This window comes from Ruditapes philippinarum, unplaced genomic scaffold (assembly GCF_026571515.1).
Source record: "Ruditapes philippinarum isolate M1 unplaced genomic scaffold, ASM2657151v2 ctg2940_1_1_1_1, whole genome shotgun sequence".
Lineage (NCBI taxonomy): Eukaryota > Metazoa > Mollusca > Bivalvia > Venerida > Veneridae > Ruditapes > Ruditapes philippinarum.
The window spans coordinates 35,561-44,450 of record NW_026866064.1 but is presented as its reverse complement, the minus strand read 5'-3'; positions in this window follow the sequence as shown (position 1 = coordinate 44,450).

Genomic DNA, 8,890 nt, shown 5'->3' with positions numbered 1-8,890 from the left:
ATTTATCGAGAGAAAAATTAAATCACCATTCGGGTTGCGCGGGTATTTGACGGCCATGCGCTATGAACAAAGGGCAATAACGAGCTACCGGTATGTCATGGTTACCTGCGGGAAATGATACTCCTTGCAACATCAAGTGGTTGCTAGGTTTCTCAGGCTATTGCCATGATTCTTACATTGCCGCGACGTTACCATTTAAAGTCATTTTCCTGGCTTATTTGCCTAGAAATCCGTAAAATCGTATGTCAAAGAGGGGAGTGGAAAATGGTGCTCCCTATACAATTCAGCAGAATTGATATGAAGTTATAAATAATCTCAATCTTTAAACCTTTGACATAATCGCAAATAATGACAGGAAGTTTCGTCGCGCGAATGACGGCATGTTAGTGTTTTCGCGACCACCTTCTTAAATGAATGGAGAAGTAAAGTCCAAATATAGGTGTCTCTTGCGTGCAAAATTTTGTCTTTTCTCCTTACCTTCAACATAGAATCTATAGTTATCGAAATGTGTCACGTTCGCGAATAACTTTAAGTCTGGTTTGGTAGTAACAGAGAGCTTTCTGAATGTAGACATGGTGTTGGCCACTTCATTACTTTACAAGAGGCATAAAGATACCGGAAAATATATCATTGCTATACCTGATAAATATTGAATCTCTAAAAGATAAAATGGCATTATATGTTTCTAAATGTAATTTAACTTTAACAAATTCTAATAGAAGGATGGAATCATTTCAATTCTCTGAGTTAAAAGATTTATAGATAAATTATCTCAAAAATGGAAAATGATAAAAGTAAATAATAATGAACAACTTTATTATTATTATTATATAATTATGTTTAATATAAATGTTTGATATAAATACACATAAGGAATAAAACATTGTATGGCGTGCAAATCATTGGATAAAAATTCTTAGTAGCAAGTGTTAAACACTTATTATTACTTACGTTATTAGTATTTACTTGTTTTTATACATGTACACAATCAATTTCAGTTCAGATAAATTACATTTTTTTTCACAAATCATATATGTAATTAAACGTGTTGAACATTTTCAGTCTCAGTGAAGCACCTGTAAACAATAAGGTAAAATGAGTTTTTTTATCAGAGAACTGGTTCTAAATGCTTTTTTATCAGATGAAATAAATCATCATCAGTCACTGAAGCCAGCAATTATAGCATACGAAGATTATATCTGACAAGTGAAATGTATTTTGCATAATGTCTTGCTGCGTTTTGCTTGACATTTAAGATACTTCTAAACGAAGCAGTATTTAACTATAGTTTACATGTTCTTATTATTATTCAAAACATATGAAAGCACGCATAAGTTAACATGACATTCTATAATAATTGAGTCCGTATATAGTTTATGAATATAATTATTTCCTCTTTTTGTATCAATTTCATTTATTTTTCATTGTTTTTTTTTGTTGTTGTTGCTGTTTTATCTTTTCTTTTTTTTCATGTTGAGTACATTGAAAAAATTGCTTTTTTCATCCAATGGTACAAGAATGGTAAAAAACAAAGCAATATGAACATTTTAATATGCATTTTCTAGGAAAAATATTTCGTTGTTGTAGATGTTGTTTTCCTTTTTTTGGAGGGGTGTGTTGTTGTTTGTGTTTTTCTTTTTACTTAGATTATGACAAAAATGTTATCCTAGTGTCAAATAAGTGTTAACATAAATATCCGCAAAGGTTGGCTGTAAACATAATTTTAAACAGACCATGATGTTACTTATAAAGCCTGTATACTTCGTGTTTTGGTCAAACATGACAATTTGCACCATGTTTCATTTTTATCTGTTCTATTATGTCTTCGTAGCCTATAATTGTTCTTAAGTGTCCTTGTTTATAAGTGTATCAACCACTTTCATAACTGTCTATGTGATTGTATCTTTACATTTAGACGTTCCCATTGTTTTTATTGTTGGTGAAGCATATTATTAAGCAACTGAATAGATCAGTTCAATACTCATTTCACTGATTTGTTACACTGGAGGTACATATGCAATTTTTCTATTTTTCCTTTATCATTTCGCTTGTTCTATGAAAAAATCAGATCAGACAAATATTCAAATTGATTTTCTGCTTTTCTAATATGAGTAACTCACAGTCTGTAAATTTAATTGGTTGATATTATTGAGTGTTCAGTTGATCAATGTTCAGATACATTTAAGTGTAAGAGTTGAAACAGAATCAGGTGTATCAAGCAAATACCTTAAATATTTAAAAAAGAACCTTAGTATTTAAAAGATTATCTTAATAGCGGCAAATTATTATACCTGTGCGACTATTGCAGAACAAGACGATTATGGTCTGCAATGTCCGCTTTTCAATATTTTTATTTATTTATTTATTTATTTATTTATTAATATATGTTTTCCCCCAAAATTTAAAATGGTTTTATTCAGTAAAAGATAGACAATTTAATTTAAGATATTTCAAGTGGTGCCGCGATAAGATATAAAAGGTAAAATTGATTCACAATTGTGATATGCTTTAATATGGCCCTGTGTCTAAGTAAGCATAAAGAGCTGAGCGTAAGATATACCTGTATTTCACTAAGGTTACATACATGTTCATAACTGATTAGATGTTAATGATAAGGCTTTTGAAGAAATGATACAATTGAAATAAAGGGAAAATGATAAATGTATAATGATAAGTGTGAAATGTATAATGATAAGTGTGTATAATAGCACAACAAATCTGGAAACAAAGTGATCCCTCGGAAGCATTAATCACAACAAAATTACGTAAGAATTGCAGACTCGGTTAGATTGAGTCTGTACATGAGGGATAATGAATAAGTTCAACATCCCTCACGCCCCCTAGCACCGGCTTGAGCGGTACTCAATTCTCAACACTTAATAGTGCTGCCAACAGGTAACAAACTATTTATTATTTAAATTCACAAACTCTTGAATCAAATTGCTTTATTTTACAATAAAAAACTAATATTAAACATCTATTCAATTTTCTCAAAGTACATATATCCGCATAACATCATCATACTCATCATTATAAATGTCTTCCAATTCACATTTTATCTCAAGGTGTCTTAAGATTGTTTTTACTTACGTTATGAAAGTGATATCGAAGACAGTTGAGTATATGTTGTTCAGACTCAATTAAACCGAGTCTGCAATTTTCATGTTATTTTGTATGTAATTTTTGAGGGACTACCTATTTCCAGATATTAATACATTACAACAGCAGGTGTCAAGTGCTGAGTAGAAGGCGTAAAGTTGCCCTGTACTCCACTTCAGTGTTGTTATATTTTCTTTGTTCTTTGGGATCATTTAAGTATTGAGAATGTTAAGGAGCGCTGAAGCCGGTGCTATGGATGTTGCATTTTTCATTATTTCTCGTGTACAGACTCAATCAAACTGAATCTGCAAATTTTCATGTAATTTGGCTTCCGTTAGATATTTATCACTATATGACCAGTTTGCTTTTTTATATTTCATTTTATATAAACATTACATTTATTTCCTATAATGTTTATATAAATTGCTATTTTTAAAGAGCGTCGTTTCCCCTTGTTGATTTTCGAATTCAAATTTTATTAACGAACCATGATTAAAATATATTAAGTCTATACAATTATACAATATTCTGGTCTTCAATAAATGTTACAGGATTTTCCTTTAACCACCTTAATATACCAAGTTTTTTGCAATTATAGTAAATTAAACTGTAAGCAGTACTGAATGTACTTATTGTCTTTACTAGATAATTAAAGCAAAACACGAATTGTTTTGAAGCGTCATGAATAAAAGGAATGTACCTGTTATTTAGCTAAGACCATTAGATAGGTTTTTATATATATAAGCGATAAAATTGTTACTTAGATGACCTACAAGTATTTTATAGATGCTTGCCTTTGATGATGGAGATTGTGCATGATTTGTCCATATCACCTTTACAGGACAAATGTCAACACTCTGTTTTTAAAACTAAATGGAAAATAAGAGATTATCTTAAGTGCAGTTTTATGTATTTCCAATTAAGTTTATCGCACTAGATCAGATTTATGAGAATTTACTTTGGCTTAAAATTTCAAAGATTTTATAGATATCAATGTTGTCACAAAAGCTTTAAGACCAAAATCAATACGTTGTGGTCAACATGCATAAGTATTTTGATGACAGTTTCTATAAAAAATATAATGCGGAATCTTTGTAGCTGAGATATTTTCAGTGACTTACTTAATAATATTTCAATGAAATTAATGGCAAATATTTGTAAATAAACAATCGCTATACAAAACAATTGGGACACTTGCTGTATGTAGGACGGAAATATACTTTTAGGCCTCGAGATAAAAAACAAATACAAATATATTAAAATCGCAGACTGTTAACTTTAGATACTGTAAACAAATAAATAATACAATATGTCCATTTATTGCCTTCTTTCGTATTTGTGACATTTTGAACCTTTTAACTTCTTTACATTTCTCCTGCCCTAGTTTACATTTTCTGACAATGAATATGATTACAATAGTCTGGGACTGATCACACGCCATAATCAATTTGTCAGTTTCCTCTACATTTCGTTGACTTCTGTTTCGAGTATATTTACAATCTCTTGCATGCCACGAGGATTTCTATATCTCATTTTTGGTGAAAGAGAGTCCATGTAACGATGAAACAAATGGTCTTTATAAGCACATGCTAACGAATATCCTGACTTTGACATGCTGTTTTAAAGAATAATAATTCTTCATAATAGGACATTACGAAATTAGTTAGATTTAATTGAGAAATATAGCTCTCGGCAAGGCAATTGCAGCGGTTGTAAATTGAATATTTATAACTTTTGGCATCAATTTACTTAACTGTTTGTTAGGTTCTATATTATATATATATTAAGTTTAATATCATCATAGAAATGTTTCACACGGCTTCATTACCCTTTCGTGGAACTATAATAAATTAATACTTTTTTGTTGAATTTCCAGCTATCTGTAGGATATTATTTATAATTATTACCTATCAAGAATTATCAAATATTAACCTTGACAATCTCTCGGACCTTTGGCTAAATTCATTTGAAAATTTAGGAGGTGCACGCGCTGCGCACAGAAGAATATTTCCCTAAATTAAAAATATTGTCGAAAAAAAAGGCCCGTAATTATGTCAAAACGACTCTTTGCTCCAGGGCAGTTCGTGATAATACAATTTTAACAGCTGGTAGCTGAAATGACGGATGAGTTAAGCACACAAAATGTTTAACTGCAGCCCTCCATCGTTCTCGAATCCAAATCTTTCAGATAATCTAATAAATACGTTTAAAATTATATCCTGATTTTCCAGTTAAATTTCCTTTTATTATGCTCAATATGGCGATAAATCTTTTTTTGGTGTTTCCTTTGCAGCCCTTGCAAAGATTTAGGTGCTAGTATAATTCTTTATCTACATTTCAGGTATTTGTATACATATTTGCAGTGTTTTGAAAACATAATGCTTTTATGATGAACCTTAAGTTGAGTAAATGTACATGTCACCTTCTGTGCATCCAGCAATGAATGATAAGTGTAAATATTCTTCTTCATTCGCCAGAACAACAAGACCTTGAACTCGTGAATCCTAACTCCATACAGATCTTCACTGTTGAACATTACTGATGACAGATTTAACTGTTCGTAATTATTAATTAACCTCTCAAATTATTATATTTTTGAATATCCTTTCATCAAAATGTAAGCACTTATATTGATAATGTTTTGTTTCATCTAATTCACTGTCTATTCTACATGTCTTTGGAATACATGTAACATTTTATTTTCAAATCTATTTTTCCCGGCTTTTCATATAAAGAGTATACTATTCAATTAAAAAAATAACTGTTTTATTATTGTAGACGTATTGTATTCATAACTTTATTAGAAACAAATTATTTATTCGTTGGTATCGCAGTTTTCATTACCTCAGCAATTGCAATATATTTGTTCTTGTTACAAAGTTCTTGGTATGAGGAAAATAGAAATTGTATGCTTTCCAGGGGATTTCAATGATTTTGAAGAAATATCTTTATATTTTTGAATAATCCAAAGCTGAAATGGATGTTTCATCTAAAATTAATATGAATTCTAAAATGTCTCCCGTTTCACATTGGGTCCATAAAAGATAATATCAGAAGACAAAGGTGACGTTTTTTGTGTGTTTTCTTTTCGGGGGGTGTAAATAATTTTAAGAGGTAACATTGTTCATATTATCACTGTTACTCGTATTTACATATATTCAGCAATATAGTTAAAAGTCCATCTTAAGTTGTGTTTACTCTTTTTTTTTCTCAGAACATTATTGATTTCATAATGTTTGAAGTCAAGGTCATGATTGTATGTAAGATTTCAGAAATTACAAGTACTATAGAATTTTTGCCTGCCATGATTATCTGTAAGTTACTTATAAAAGGTAATCAATACATTTTATTCCTGTGAGATGTAGACATAAAGTGAAGTAGTGTTATTCTAATCAAGAGGCATCTGATTTTAATAATTTTACAATGAAACAAGTAATTTTACGAAATAAAATAAGATTATTTATTGTTTATTGTGATGAATGTTTAAATTTAAATGTGCATTGTCTTAATGAGAGAGAACATATATGGTAATGTTATTCTGTTCAAAATATTTCAATTTCTGGATTATAACTTGTCTTTTTCGAACAACACCCTGATTTTTCTATATCACTTTTCAAATACCGGTAAATGGAAAATGTATACATATTTAGAAAAAGAAAATATATACAATTTAGATAAAGAAAATATATACAATTTAGATAAACAAGAAAGTGTTTTCTTTACATTGTCTTTAAAAATCTTAGTCTAGTTAGAATGTTAATAACCTTCTGTTATGTGACGATTTGAACCTCTAACTTGAAGTAGAATAATCTTGTCGAAGTATAACATTTTGACAGTTGAATATGATTATAACTGTATTGTATTGATTTCATGTCAAAAATAATTTGTCACTCCGCTAGCTTGCCTTCATACAACTATGGCTGCCTCTTTTCCGTTTTTTTGTTTACAATACATTTAATATCAATTTACTCTTCTACTTGTCATATGAAGTTTCTGTAACTGATTTTGATGGGTATGGTGAATAATTGTTCAAAAAGAGTTTCTACTATCAAACAACATAATATAAGTTTTCGACTGTCAATAAGTTGTTTTAAAGCTAAGCATTTATTCAAAGCATGCCATGTAAGGAATTCTAAAATGAAAAGAAGTAATGCTCGAAGCAATGACAGGGACTAAACATTAATTATGATGTTACAATGTTTTCAATAAATGAAGAGTTTTCAGAGCACAATAAGACTTTTGGGGTTGATTTTAACATGCTTGCTTTCATTATTGTCATTGAATGAAAGAAATTAAAGTATTGTCATTTGTTTTTAGATCTGACTGACATATGTCAAAAACAATGTAAACAGTCCATTATATACGCGTCATTCAGAGAGATCTAATAGCATTCAAATACATAATGCAGCAAAATTTTTGTCTTGTGCAAAAAAAAATTCTACAAAGATTACTTAAAATGTAAGGAAACAGTAACAGGGGTCAAGGTGCTTTAAATATCCTAAAGATCCCTGTAAGCAAAGGATTATAAATCAAGTAAAAGAATTATACACATGACAAAGCTAATATCTACCATATTGCAATAATCCTTTAAATCATTAAATATATAAATATTTTGAAACCGTGATGAGGGATAAATGGGCTTGGAAAAATATTGTTATAATATTAGGATGATCCCTCGGAGGCAATGAAATCAACAAAATCATATGAAAATTGCACAGTCGGTTTTATCGAAACTGTTCATGATTGAAAATGTAGAAGTGCCACATCTCTCACACCCCTTGGCACTAACTAAAGTTGTATTCAATCTTCAACACTAACATGCTTGAATCAATGACCCCAAAGGACCAGAAAAAAACATAACAACACAGAAATGAACAACGAGGCATCTTTAACAGCTGCCATACTTGACATGACACCTGCTGTTGTGAAGTTTAAAACTAAGTCGTATTATTAAAGGACTTACTAGAGGACGTGGACAGTAGCTTCAGCTTAACACGACCCAGTCAATCCGAGCGTATAACTCTTTTAGTTTTGCTGTTTTGTGCGTTTCCATTCATTCTAAAAAATATTAATTATTATTAATTAATTAATTAATAATTAAATATTAGGTATTCAACCAGCAGACTCTTTTGATGAATATTATTTAACGTTTACTTTACCACAAACATATTATAGTTTATACAGAATTTGTTTCAGTTAGTTTGCATATGAAACTATAAGCATATAGACACACTCTCGAATCCGTTCTTAGAACCAACCAGCATTAAGAAATGTCATTTTAATTTTTACAGAATTGATGCGTTTTCTCTTTTTACCTTTCCTAATACACTGGTTCACTTGTTTCTTAAAATATTATGGTTTCATTTTTACACCAATAATGGTAGTGCATTAAACTTAATTAAATTCTGAATTACAAAATTTTGATTTCAGTGCACACTACAGAATAACCATGGTTATTTCCTTGGAAAATTGAACATCTAGTGTTGATTTATATGAACAAACGTTCCTTAAGAAAATTCAAAGTGAACAGTTTTAAAACAAATAATTCTTGTTTATGTAACTATTAAGGAAGATGCATTCGTTCTTCCTGAAATATTAATAGAGTTTTATGACAGGAATATCAAATTTTCTTTCCCAACAAATGATTGATGTTCGTATGGTTTTTACAGAAGTATTACACAAAATTCATGATAATATTCCATGTACGATTACTGGTTTATTGTAAACAAAATTATGTCAAACAAAATACTTTTGAGTTTTGAAACATATCGTTTCGATTTTAAGATAACCC